Below are 14,360 nucleotides of genomic sequence, written 5' to 3'. Positions count from 1 at the left end.
AGCGCGGTCATCATTTACAACAACAAGCACATTGGAATTATTGGACCAATAATGGAATTGCTAGTAGTAACAACTCTTGCTCCCTTCTTTCTTCCTTTTACTTGATTTCTTGGATTTGAATTTGTTCTTTTTTTTTTTTCTAATTTTCTTTCTTCTGTATCATCTTTCTCTGATTCGCTTTTTCTTTGTTTCTGTTGTTGTTGTTGTTGATTTTGGGCAAAGCTAAAGTTAGACTTGTGATATTTTTTTGGTAGTAGAAAAAGAAAGGGGCAAGGCAGTGGTGTGATGGAGGTGGAAGGAGTGTTGAGGGTGGGGAGTAAATGACAGAAGTAGAAAATGGAAGGAAGAGATACTACAATTTTGAGTTCTTGTTCCCATTTTCTTCCGTTGTTCTCTTTCTCTCTTCTTCTTTCTTTTTTTTTTTCATTTTTGAAGAACATATGAGTTCTTTTTTAAATTTTTTAATTTATGTTGTTGCAAATTTTGGATATGAAATTATGGTTGATGATTGCTGAATTGTTTAATTTAAAATTTTTGTTGATTTATTTTGTGATTGTTGCTGGATTGTTGGTGGTTATGGTGTAGCGATGGTGATGGTGATGATAATGCAGAGGATAATGCAGAAGGTAGTGACGAAGGTGGAGAGACTTTTTAATTTTTGTTTAAGGACAAAATTGTCCGAAAAATTTTATTTATGGACAAAAAGACGATTTTATATAACATTTTGTAACGTTGGGGATGATTTTAATAACAAAAAAAAGTTGGAAACGATTTTGATTTTCACCCCAGATCTTAGGACGAAAACAGTACTTAACCCTTAATTAAATAATGAGAATGGTTATAACTTAGAAGTGTATGGAAACCGCTATTGGAAAGTCACCATTGTCAAGGACAAAGGTCTTGGAAACTTTCTTTGTATCATTGACAATATCAACCTTGTATAGTTGTATGTTCCATGAAAGCCTCTAATATAAGATATTTTAAACCATCATCACACTCTTAACTTAGATATCATGCAAAAAAATACATAAAAAATATCCCCCTTCTTTACATCTCTCACACACACACATTATTTTTAGCAAAAATCTTCATTGTATTGTTTACCTTCCAATTTTGGACCTAAACAAATGCTTCATCTAATATAATATTTTTAGTATAAGCAGTTTTATAATATAATATTAAAAATTTTGTTATAAAAAAAATTAGAATTTGACTTCTGTTGACCTCAAAAACAAAACATAAACAAATACCATGGAAAAAGTATTGGTGTCAACATAGACATTTCAATTAATAAAGTAGTTAATAATTGATAGTAAATTTAAAAAAATATCTAAAATTTAATTTAATTGAAACATAAAAACTTCAACTAAAAAAATATTTAAAAATAAAAAAATAAAACTAACTTTTCTACTTTCCACTATATATATATATAATTTTAGAGCCAAAATATGTCGTATGTCACTTTTTCATTACAATTAGAATCAAATCTTTTCCTCCAAAATTGAGGAATTCTCCTCTTTTCCTTACTAATTTTACAATCAAAATATGCTACATGTCACTCTTTCATTGTAATTGAAATTAAATCCTTTCTTCCAAAATTGAAGAATTATTTCCTCCTCTTTACTAATTTTACAACCAAAATGTATCACACGTCACTCCCTCGTTGCAATTGAAATCAAATCATTCCTCCAAAATTAAAAAGTTCTCCCCCTCCTCTCTCTTCCTTTCTCTATTTCTCTCATTCCTTCAATCACTCTATCTATTTTATATATCATTATCAATATCAATGATTAATTACTAATTTGACAATCAAAATGAGCAACATGACATTCTTTAATTATATTAAAATTAAAATTAAAATATTAAAATTGAAATTGAAATTGAAATATACATATATTATGTATCATATATTACTATCTAATTTAATAATCAAATATGCCACATTACACTCTCTTATTAAAATTGAGAGAAAATATTTTTTTCAAAATTAATAAACTTTCTTCCTAAATTCTGTCATCTACCTCTCTCCATTTTTCTATTGCTCTCTACTTTTTTTACTCTATATATAATTTATATTTTATATTTTATATTAGTAATTTGAAAAATCAAAATATGTCATCTGATATTTTTTTACAATTAAAATAAAAATGTTTCTTCCAAAATTAACAAACTCTCACTCTCACTTTCATTCTTCATCTTTATCTTTCTCTCTTTTTTCTCTCATTCTCTATTTTTCTATTTTGTCAAGGGTCGGAAGATTCATGATGGGGCGCTTATTGCATGTGAAACGGTACAGTGGATCAGAATGAGGAAGTTGAAAGCGGCAATAATAAAGTTAGACTTCCAGAAAGCATATGACAGAGTAAAGTGGAAATCCGTTGACCTAGTGTTGCAGAAGATGGGATTTGGATAGAGATGGAGGGCGTGGGTTATGAAGTGTGTGAGTTCGTGCTCAATGTCAGTATTGATAAACGGCTCGCCTTCTAAGCCGTTCAAGATGGAAAAGAGCTTTCAACAAGATGATCCTTTATCTCTGTTCCTCTTTATACTTGTTGTAGATGTGTTACATAGAATGCTTGAAGAAGCAGTTAGGAATGGTCGATTATCACCTCTGTTGGTTGGAAGAGATCATATAGAGTTGTCGCATCTTCAGTTCGCGGATGATACGATTTTGTTCTGCCCTCCTGAAGATGAGACCATTAAGAACTACAAGAGGCTGCTTCGGTGCTTTGAGTTGATGTCAGGTTTAAGTATTAATTTTGAGAAGTCGAGTTTAATTTCTATCAACTATGACGAGCAGTGGGTACGACGTATGTGTAATGTGTTAGGCTGCAAGCAAGACTCCCTTCCAGTTAAATATTTGGGCATCTCATTAGGCGCGAACACAAGATTGGTTAAGACGTGGAAGCCAGTAATAGACAAAGTGGAAGAGAAGCTCAGCCTCTGGAAAGCCAAGGTGCTCAATAAAGCCGGTAAGTTGGTGCTTATTAAATCTGTGTTGAATAGCCTTCTGGTTTATTATTTGAGTCTATATAAGATGACAAAGGCAGTTGCAGAGAAACTGATTTCTTTACAAAGAAGATTTTTATGGAGTAGGGAGGACGGAAGGCCTGGTATGGCCTTGGTGAAGTGGGAAGTGGTACATGCTCCTAAAAGGTTAGGAGGATTGGGAGTTGGAGACGCTGTAGTACGCAATACAGCCCTTCTGTTTAAAGAGTGTCCGTTGTGGAAGAAGGTGGTTTGCTCATGTAATAACTTGAATCCAAACGAGCTTCTATCCTCGCAGAGATTACCTATTCGGGGGTCCATGGAAGGACATTTGTCAACTACAGTTCAAAAATCAAGAAGTTAGGCAGAAGATGATTACTGGTTTGGCTATGGAGGTGGGGGATGGGAGACGTACTCGATTTTGGGAGGATATTTGGATTATTGGAGGGTCTTTAAAAGATCAGTTTCTCAGGCTCTTCTGTGTTTCAAACCAAAGAGGATCAGTGATTGAGGATTGTGGGTTTTGGGATAGGTTAACTTAGATATGGAACTTCCAATGGAGGCAAAAACTGTTCTAATGGGAGTTGGATCTAGTGAACCAGTTTCACAACACTTTGAGAGTAGTCAAACTTGTACTTGGGAGAGAGGATAGAGTTGTGTAGAAATATGATAGGCAAGGTGTCTTTTCTACTAACTCATTTGTACAGGTGTTACAGGTAGATATGGCTCCAGAGGATATATCAAGTTACAGATTTACTAGGTCTATTTGGAAAGGGCTTGTCCCTCCTAGAGTGGAGTTATTTGTTTGGTTTGGATTGACTGGCAGGGTCAATACGAAGGAGAGACTGCGTCGGTTTGGGGCTATTAACCAAGAAGATTCTCTCTGTGTCTTGTGTAAAATGGGCGATGAGAATGATTACCACTTGTTTCTTGGCTGTAATTTTTTTTGGCAGGTTTGGTGTGCTTGGATATCTCATGTTAGTTTGCATTGGATATACCCGGGTACAGTAAAGGAGCATTTCCAAAGCTGGACTGAGTTCTCAATTAACAAGGAGGAGCGCAAGAGATGGATGGTATGCTTTTGTACCATTATGTGGAACATTTGGTTGGAATGTAACCGGAGAATTTTTCAGAATAAAGAAAAAGGAGCACAGGAGGTTATAAGCTTAGCTGTTCAGAGTTACACTGAGTGGTTAGGTGCTGACCCCTTTAGTTGTTGATAGCAATGCCGGAGATGACAGAGGATTTTATGGTTAGATCAGTTAGTTAGGTTTGTTCCTTTATTTTGTGTCTTTGTTCTGTACTTGCTCCACTTCTTGTGTTGAGCTCCTTCTTTCAAAAAAAAAAAAAAAACAAAGTAGACCATAGTTTTATTAAATTTATATTTCTGTAATGTTATTACGGGTAAAAATACTAATATATATATATATATAGGGCAATTCACGTTGATAAGCCAAGGGAGGAAGAAATTTACACAAATCCGCCAAACCAAAATATACTTCATGAATCAACCAAATTACGTTTATATGTAGTTCGAATAAGCTAAATTCGAACTGCATTTACACATAATTCGAACGATGTTGATTCGAATTATACTCAAACGCACACACCACTAATTCGAATGAACCTGATTCGAATTACACACAGTAATTCGAATTACACTCACACAGGTTGCACATAGTAATTCGAATTGGCCAGATTCGAATTACTCATGATTTAATTCTGCCAATTCTTTTATTAAAAAATTAATAATTGATTAAAAAATTAATAATTTAAAAATTTAAAAATATATATTTTATTTCATGCATTAAAAAAAACTAACAAAATATTTAATTACGAGACTTTTTAAAATATTAATGAGCTATCAATTCGAATTTCATACAATACTCTTTTGCCCATTTATAATAGCTCATGAATATTTTTTTATAAAATTTTTTAATAGATTTATTTAAATTATACCACAAAAAAAATATTTTATTCTATACAAAATAATTTTAAAAAATGGCTTAAAAAATGTTAGGAGTACTATAAAAATTTGTAATGTCCTAATAACTTAGCACATTAAAGAAATACTCTACATAGTCAATAATAATTTAAAAATTAAAAAAAATAGTTATAACCAGTATTTACCTAAATTACTATAATATTACAAACTTTTATAGTACTACTAACATTTTTTAAGTCTTTTTTTTTAAATTGTTTTGCATAGAAAATAGCTTAAAATGGCTTAAAATACCCTTTATTCTGTACAAAATAATTTTAAAAAAATGACTTAAAAAATATTAGGAGTACTATAAAAGTTTGTAATATTCTAGTAATTTAGGTAAATACTGGTTATAACTATATTTTTTTTTAATTTCTAAATTATTATTGACTATGTAGAGTATTTCACATTACAAATTTTTATAGTATTCCTAACATCTTTTAAGCCATTTTTAAAAATTATTTTGTATAGAATAAAGGACATTTTAAGCAATTTTAAGCCATTTTCTATGCAAAATGATAAAAAAAAGGACTTAAAAAATGTTAGAAGTACTATAAAAGTTTGTAATATTATAGTAATTTAGTTAAATACTGGTTATAACTATTTTTTTTTATTTTTAAATTATTATTGACTATGTAGAGTATTTCTTTAATGTCCTAAATTATTAGGACATTACAAATTTGTATAGTACTCCTAACATCTTTTAAGCCATTTTATAAAATTATTTTGTATAGAATAAATGGCATTTTAAGCCATTTTAAGCCATTTTTTTATGCAAAACAATTTTTAAAAAATGGCTTAAAAAATGTTAGAAGCACTATAAAAGTTTGTAATATTCTAGTAATTTAGGTAAATACTGGTTATAACTATTTTTTTAATTTCTAAATTATTATTGACGATGTAGAGTATTTCTTTAATGTCCTAAGTTATTAGGACATTACAAATTTTTATAGTACCCCTAACATCTTTTAAGCTATTTTTTTAAATTATTTTGTATAGAATAAAATATTTTTTGTGGTATAATTTAAATAAATCTATTAAAAAATTTTCTAAAAAAATATTCGTGAGCTATTATAAATGGGCAAAAGAGTATTGTATGAAATTGGAATGGATAGCTCATTAATATTTTAAAGAAGTCTCATAATTAAATATTTTGTTAGTTTTTTTTTTATTTTTAAATTATTAATTTTTTAATCAATTATTAAATTTTTAATAAAAGAATGGGCAGAATTAAATCATGAGTAATTCGAATCTGGCAAATTCGAATTACTATGTGCAGCGTGTGTGAGTTCGAATTACTGTGTGTAATTCAGGTTGATTCGAATTAGTGGGTGTGTGCGTTTGAGTATAATTCGAATTAACATCATTCGAATTATGTGTAAATGCAGTTTGAATTTAACTGATTCGAACTACATATAAACGTGATTTGGTTGATTCATGAAGCAGATTTTAGTTTGGCAGATTTGTGTAAATTTCTTCCTCCCTTGACTTATTATGATATATATATATATATATACACACACCATAATAGTTGTCCAATAGATTCTTATTATTTATTTTGTATATTTTATTTTATATAATTTTCTTATGTTTATCATGTCTAATCAAGAGAAGAAATACAAGTGTGACCAATGTGATAAAAAGTTTTCTACCTCAAAAAGTTTATGCAGTCATAAGAGTAAGTTTCATAATCCAATTACTTATAATCTAAGTCACTACAATATATATGGTACATACTTTGAAATTCTATCATTGCTACAAGTTCAGATAAAGGAAGAATATAGCTATTATACGTTGTGATCGATAATGTCTTTGAAATATACATATAAGTCCATAAATTATGTTAAAGTTTAGGATGAGAGTTAATATTTATACTATTTTATTTATTAGAAGTTTTTATTAAGTATTTAATTTAAAATTTTTTTCTTATAATTAAGATTTTAGCTTAGTTTATTCGGATCCTTATATAAATATATTTGTCTTTTTTATTTATTATGTTTGCACATTTATATTTGATTAATAAAAAAATATTTATAGAGTTTAATTTTTTATCTTTAGAGTTTAATTATAGGAATTTTATTTTTTAAGGTTTTGCCTTTTTTTAGAATTATATAGTTTTTATTTTTTTTTTTCGCCATGGGTAGTATATTGTATCTTTTTTTTTTGTCAGAGTATCTTATTTGCCTCTATTCAAGTTTTGTGTGTTTTTTTTTTTTTTTTGGGACAAATGCCTCTATTCAAGTTAATGCTAACCTAACCCTACTTCATACAAGTTTGGTCTTATCCATGGCCCAATAATTCTGAAAGAATTTCTTTACTTAATTGAAAAAAGATCTTTGACCAAAAATAACAAAAAATGTCTTCTGACCAAAACAAAATAATGAAAAATTTCGATTAAGATCTTAGCTGATTGTAGTAGGGTTTCCCGGTGATTTTGTTTCTTGGTCGGCCTTAGGGCCTCTTTAGTACAAAAAAAAATGAAAAAAAAAATTCACAAAAGAAGGGAACAAACAAAGTGTGATACCTATCCCCAAAAGAAAAAAAAAGTGTGACAAAATACTAACGAACTTGAGTTGGTCGAATAATTAACTCACTCGTCTATTTAAATAAGTATTGTGAATTTGAATTCTGTCTGTCAAGAATGGAAAAATTTGCATATTGAAGAGCTAATAGTATTCGATTTCATTATATATGTAAAATCGATCCACCAATGATCAAGAGAAAAAGTGTTATAATATTGTCAAATTTAACGATAAGATCATATTTAACCTGTTTAAAAAATTTTAGAACAAAAATAGAAGACTTAAAATATTAAGAACCAAATTAAAATTTTACTTAAATATTAAAGACTAAAATGATACTTTACCTTTTATTTTTTCTACATCTACTACCTTATAATAATCATTCAACAAACAAAATAAAGTCAAACAATAGTGTTTTTATATGTATGATATTTGATACAATGAAGATAGTTTATATTAATGGAATGAAAACTATATTAACTAGCAACCAAAAGTAATTTGTTATTAACTAAATATTTAGAAAATGAAAACAAATTTAGCAGAGATTTAAATTGTCTAAATTAAGTAGATTTAAATTTTATTGTTGTGAGCATACCAAAAACGATGTAACTTATTGATCATCTGATAATATACCAAAAGAATATTTCTTTCCATATTTTGGTAGATATACATATTATCCTTATTAAAGAAATACAATCTACAGTCCATATATATATATATATATGCGAATTAAATTTTATCCTAAAATAAATATAATCAAGTTCAATTTTCTTTAAATATACTCTTTGATATACGTTCCGAATAAAGAAATATATTATTATATCTTAGGTATGAAAACTTTCTTATTTTTTGTATGATTTTCCCATTTTTTTAAAATTGTTTGCTTTGCCAGCATTCATCATAGTTGTTCTAATATATTTGATAATTTAACATTCGAATCTTTTTAACATTCATTTTGATTGCTGTTATTTTTTTCCCCTCAATCATCAATCAAATATCATCATACCTAATAATTCTTACTTGGTATTTCTAAGTTTTAATATTACAAAATTTTTACTAGATATATTTATTTATGTCTTATATATCTTCATTGTTCTTACGTATGTATATTATATTTTTGTAGAATATATTTCAAATGGAAACTGAATCGAATCCTAAAAAACTAAGCATAATATTTATTTTAAAATATACAAAATTTTTCTACTCTCCACTATATATATCTACTATACCATAATAGTTGTCCAATGCATTCTTATTATTTGCTTTACAATTTTCTTCTACATACTTTTCTTACTTGAATATTGAATATTATTCATCATGTCTGATCAAGAGAAGAAATACAAGTGTGACCAATGTGATGAAAAATTTTCTACCCCAAAGAATTTGCGTAGCCACAAGAGCAAATCTCACAATCCAGTTATTTATAATCCAAGTCACTGTAATATATGTGGCAAATACTTCGACATTCCATCATTGTTACAAGTTCATATGAATGAAGAACATGGCTACTAATTTCCTATATACTTTTGTGATCGATAAAGTCTTTGAAATATACATATAAGTCTACAAGTTATGTTAGAGTTTAGGACAAGAGTTAATATTTATAATATTTTATTTATTATTTTGTTATGAACTTTCTTTTACAATATAGTTTGAAATTATTATCTAATTAATTAGGATTTTAGAATTTTAGCTTATCTTATATGGATTCTTATTATGTACGGATGTATTTTTTTTTTTATTTGTTAAACTTGCAAGATTATATTTGATCAATAAAAAAAAGTTTGAGTTTAAGTTTTAATCTTTATAAGTGTTTTTTAGCTCTTGTTGATGTATGATCAATATAAATTTTTACTTGTAATGTCTTTGAATTAGTTAAGTGGAATTTTATTTTTTAAGGTTTTGCCTTTTTTTAGAATTATATAGTAATATAGTATATTGTATCATTTTTTTTAGCCATGGGTAGTATATTGTATCTTATTTGCCTCTATTCAAGTTTTGCCTTTTTGGGACAAATGCCTCTATTCAAGTTTAATGCTAACCTAACCCTACTTCATACAAGTTTGGTCTTATCCATGGCCCATTAATTCTGAAAGAATTTCTTTAGTTAATTGAAAAAAAAAAAGGAACTTGACCAAAAATAATTAAAACCAAAAATGTCCTCTGACCAAAACAAAAACCGAAAAATCTCGATTAAAATCTTGGCCAATGTTTTGAAAACCGGACCAAATCGGTAGCGTTTACAGTCCGGTCAGGCATGTAAAACCGGCGAACGAGAACCGGCCGGTTTAAGCAAAAAGGGGAAGCTCCTTCGTTTCTTTCTCCCGTTCTTTCTTTCAGTTAGAGAAATCACACAAACCCAACCACAGAACCCTAGCACTGTAAGCCTACACCACCGCCACAAGGAGTGGCATACTGCCGCCGTCCGTTGCACTCAAAGTTCGCCATCCGTCATCTAGCTTTCCTCGTACTCCAAGTCTTCAACCCCTGTTCGCTCTCACCGATCGCGGCTGCTTCCTCGAGCTCGGCGTCCGTCGTCTTTGTCTGCTCAGCCGCGCTTCCGTCGCCGTTTGTTTGCCGTTCACGTTCGCGTTCTTCGTCGTTCACGTTCGCTTGGCGTTTATCGTTCGCGTTCACTCGCTGTTCACCGTTCGAGTTCGCGTTCGTCTAGAAGCCACGTTGCTCTGCTTCAAACTCTGCGACCAACCCGCGCGCTCCACTCAGCCGTCGAACTGCTCTCTTTTGTCCCCGCCGTGAGTTCCCTAAACCCGCCACCAGACAATACACTCACACAACACCAATACTCTGCTTCAAACCCTGCAACTTCTGATTTCTATTACAATAAGGAATTATTTGATTTGGTAGTGTTTTGGATTTTTTCATAGACTGAATTAAAGTTACAATAGTTATGTTCTCTTTTCTATCACATTGAAATTAAACTTTGAATTCTCGTATTTCGTTTTAATTTTACCGCACTCAACATGTTTGATGAAATGCTTTAACCATATTTCTGGTTAGTTTTATAATTTCTTGCTTTTAGAAACTCAGTAAGTTGATTGCATGTGAAATTAGAATAATTGGATCATAGTAATTAGGAAATTTTAGGTGCACAAATAGCATCTTTGCAGAAAACATATTAGCATGATGATTCCACTTGCATTAGTGTTCTTCTGCTAAATTTTAACTGTTATTGTGAACTTGTTAATTTGCTAATTGTTCTTGTGTTCTTCTATTACTTTTAATTTTTTTTTGTTTTTGTTGTGATTTTCTTTTCTTGAATTTGTTAAGTTGATAATTTGCTGAATTGTTGGGCTGCTGTTGTTTTAATTTGTCAAATTGTTAGGTTGCTGCAACTTAATTTGTTGGATTTTCTATTTAGGTCTTGTTCTTGTTTATTTGCTACATTGTTGTTCTATATTTATCGTTTATTTGCTGGATATTGGTGATCATTGTCTTTGAGATTATTTACTATGCAGGTTTAGTGTCATCACTGTTTTGGAATGTTTTATAATGTACTAATGTTTGTTGCTGTTTTGTAATTGCTGGTTGCGGGTTTAGTGTGATTATTGGTTAATGTTTTGTAATGTTTCGTGCTGATTGTTGAGTTCAGATATGGTTGTTCATTTTGACTTGGATAAAGAGATTTATGGTCATTTTTTCCTGCCTTATACCGATTCAGATGATTATTTTCAGAGGATGAGCACTTATGTATCTTGAGAAAGACAACTTGAGAAACTGTCTTTCTGTGTGTTATGAGCATTTGGTGAAGCTTGTATTGTATCTATTCAAAGCTTAGTTTTACCAAATGGTCTTCAAAGCAACTCATCACAAAATGCTACTGCACAAATCCAAGTCTATTGTCTCTTAAAGCCTGTATGCACCTTCATTTGCTGAAACCTTTCTAGCACTAGTCCACTACCAACTTTGTTATTAATAATGTTATCAAATTTATTTATCGGAGTACTATGTTTAGTTTTTTAGTTGGATTTATGATAATTCATTTGATATTCTTCCTATTCTTGTTAGATATTTCTTTTAACATTTTGTGTACGGATGAGGAATTGTACTTGCTTGGTATCATGCTTTCATGTGGCAATTTTGCATTTAATATAAAAAAAGAAAAATCCTAAGAGAGTAATTCACGACTCCATTGAAAAAACTTCATACTACTTTATACCTTCAACTTAATACTTGCATATTTATATTTTATTTACAATTCTATTCTAAAATGGTTTTTCTGGTTGAACCACAGGTTAGACCGATTAGATCAGTAAATCAGTGACTAAAGCGATTTGATAACTGGTCTTGTTCTCAAAACCTTGATCTTGGCTGATTGTAGTGGGGTTTTCCGTTGATTTTGTTTCTTGTTCGGCCTTAGGGCCTCTTTAGTACAAAAAAAAAATCTCAAAAGAAGTGAACAAACAAAGTGTGACAAAATACTAATCTACTTGAGTTAGTCGAGTAGTTAGCTTACTCATCCATTTAAGTAAGTATTGTGGATTTGAATCTTATCTGTCAGAATGGAGGAATTTGCATATTGAAGAGCTAATAGCATTCGATTTCATTATATAAGTAAAATCGATCCATCAACGATCAGGACAATTTGCATATTAAAGAGCTAATAGCATTTGATTTCAGTATATAAGTAAAATAATCGATGAAAAAAAGTGTTACAATAATAGAACGCTTGAAACATTAAGAACCAAAATAAAATTTTACCTAAACATTAAGGAGCAAAATAATATTTTACTTCTTATTTTTTCTACAACTACTACCTTATAATAATCATTCAACAAACAAAGTAAAGTAAAACAATAGTGTTTTTTATATGTATGATACTTGATACAACGAGGATAGTTTATATTAATAGAATGAAAACTATATTAACTAGCAACCAAAAGTAATTTGTTATTAACTAAATATTTAGAAAACAAAAAAAGATTTAGCGGTGAGTGATTTAAATTGTCTAAATTAAGTAGATTTAAATTTTATTGTTGTAAGCATACCAAAGCATGTAACCTATTGGATCATTTGATAAAATTTACTTAATATGAAAATTATTTATCTGATTAATAATACATTTTTAGCATTGTTTTTCGTCCCATATTTTGCTAATGCGAAATCCAATCAAACTGAATATTCCATTGTCGAAGAAAGACTTCTGAATTTTAAATATAAGATCAAAATTCTCACAAATAACATCATCTGTTCTGAATTTTAAAATTACTCTTCGAAAATACTACAAGTTAAATTAACAAGAGACAAAAAATAAAAAAATAGAATATTTAAAAAAAGAGACTCAAATATTCCTAAAAGATATGAAGAGAAAATTTTTCAAAAAATATATGGAGAGACTTAAATAAATTAAAATTGGCATATATTTATTATTAATAAGGACTAAAAATATATTTTTTTTTTTTTTGGTTTCCCACGGTATCCCCCAACCCGGCAGGTCAAGGACTAATCCGTCGCGGTACTGAGCTCCATTTAAGGGTTTGCCGCTGGCCAATGGGTTGCTGCATGCACAAGGCGGGATTCGAACCCCCGACACTTGCTTAAGCGGACTAGTGAGCTAACCACTAGACCAACCCAACTTGGTTGACTAAAAATATATTTAATTTTTTCTTTCCTGCTGCTAGATATATTATCCTTATAAAAGAATGTACATTCCAAATACAAAGTAATTTTTATACTAAAATACATATTCATGTTTAAATTTATTTAAATATACGCTCTGATATACGTTCTAATAACATAACATATATTACTATATCTTAGATATAAAAACTTTATTGTTTTCCTATAATCTTTCCCTTTTTTAATTATTTGCTTGTCATAAAATTCTTTGCATTTAATATGGTTAATTATAATTTTTTTCCTAATTTAACATTTCAGATCTTTTTAACATTTGTTTCGATTGATTGTTGTTTTTTCCCTCAATCAATTATGTGTCATCATAACTAATAATTCTTGCGCAGTATTTCTAAATTTTAATATTGCAAACTTTTTTATTAGATTACATTTATTTATATCTTATGCTCATTGTTCTTACGCCCTTATATTATATTTTTGCAAAATATCTTTTAAATAAAGAAACTAAATCAAATACTAAAAAAACCAAGCGTAACACTTGTTCCAAAACATATAACCTTCTCTTATTCACACTATATATACCCATGATATTATAATAGTTGTTCAATACATTCTTATTATTTGTTTTACATATTTTATTCTATATAATTTTTTACTTGGATATTGAACATTGTTCATCATGTCTGATCAAGAAGAGAAATACGAGTGTGATCAATGTGATAAAAAGTTTTCTACCTCAAAAAAGTTACGCAGTCATAAGAGCAAGTTTCACAATCCAGTTGTTTATAATCCAAGTCATTGCAATATATGTGGTACATACTTCGAAATTCCATCATTGCTACAAGTTCATATGAAGGAAGAACATGGCTACTATACGTTTTTGTGATCGATAATGTCTTTAAAATATACATATAAGTCCATAAATTATGTTAAAATTTAGGATGAGAGTTTATATTTATGCTATTTTATTTATTAGAAATTTTTGTTAAGTATTTAATTTGAGAATTTTCTCTTATAATTAAGATTTTAGCTTAGTTTATTTGGGTCTTTATATAAATATATAAGTCTTTTTTATTTGTTATGTTTGCATAATTATATTTGATTAATAAAAGAAATATTTATAGAGTTTAATTTTTTATCTTTAGAAGTTTTTTATTTTTTGTTGATATATGGTAAATATGAATTTTATTATTAATGTCTTTAATTTTTTAAGTGGGATTTATTTTTTAAGGTTTTGCCTTTTTTTTTTTAAGAATTAGATAACTTTATGTATG

General features: G+C 29.0%; 1 long non-coding RNA gene across 1 annotated transcript; it reads left to right on the top strand.

Annotated features, from left to right (window-relative positions):
- Nucleotides 1–9,720: 9,720 nt before the first annotated feature.
- LOC112755994 (uncharacterized) lies at nt 9,721–11,510 on the top strand. Its single transcript, XR_003179113.3, has 2 exons — nt 9,721–10,247; nt 11,174–11,510. It is a non-coding gene; the product is annotated as an uncharacterized lncRNA (long non-coding RNA).
- Nucleotides 11,511–14,360: the final 2,850 nt, after the last annotated feature.

Source organism: Arachis hypogaea, chromosome 6 (genome assembly GCF_003086295.3).
Source record: "Arachis hypogaea cultivar Tifrunner chromosome 6, arahy.Tifrunner.gnm2.J5K5, whole genome shotgun sequence".
Taxonomy (NCBI): Eukaryota; Viridiplantae; Streptophyta; class Magnoliopsida; order Fabales; family Fabaceae; genus Arachis; species Arachis hypogaea.
This window is presented reverse-complemented; position numbering and strand designations above follow the sequence as displayed.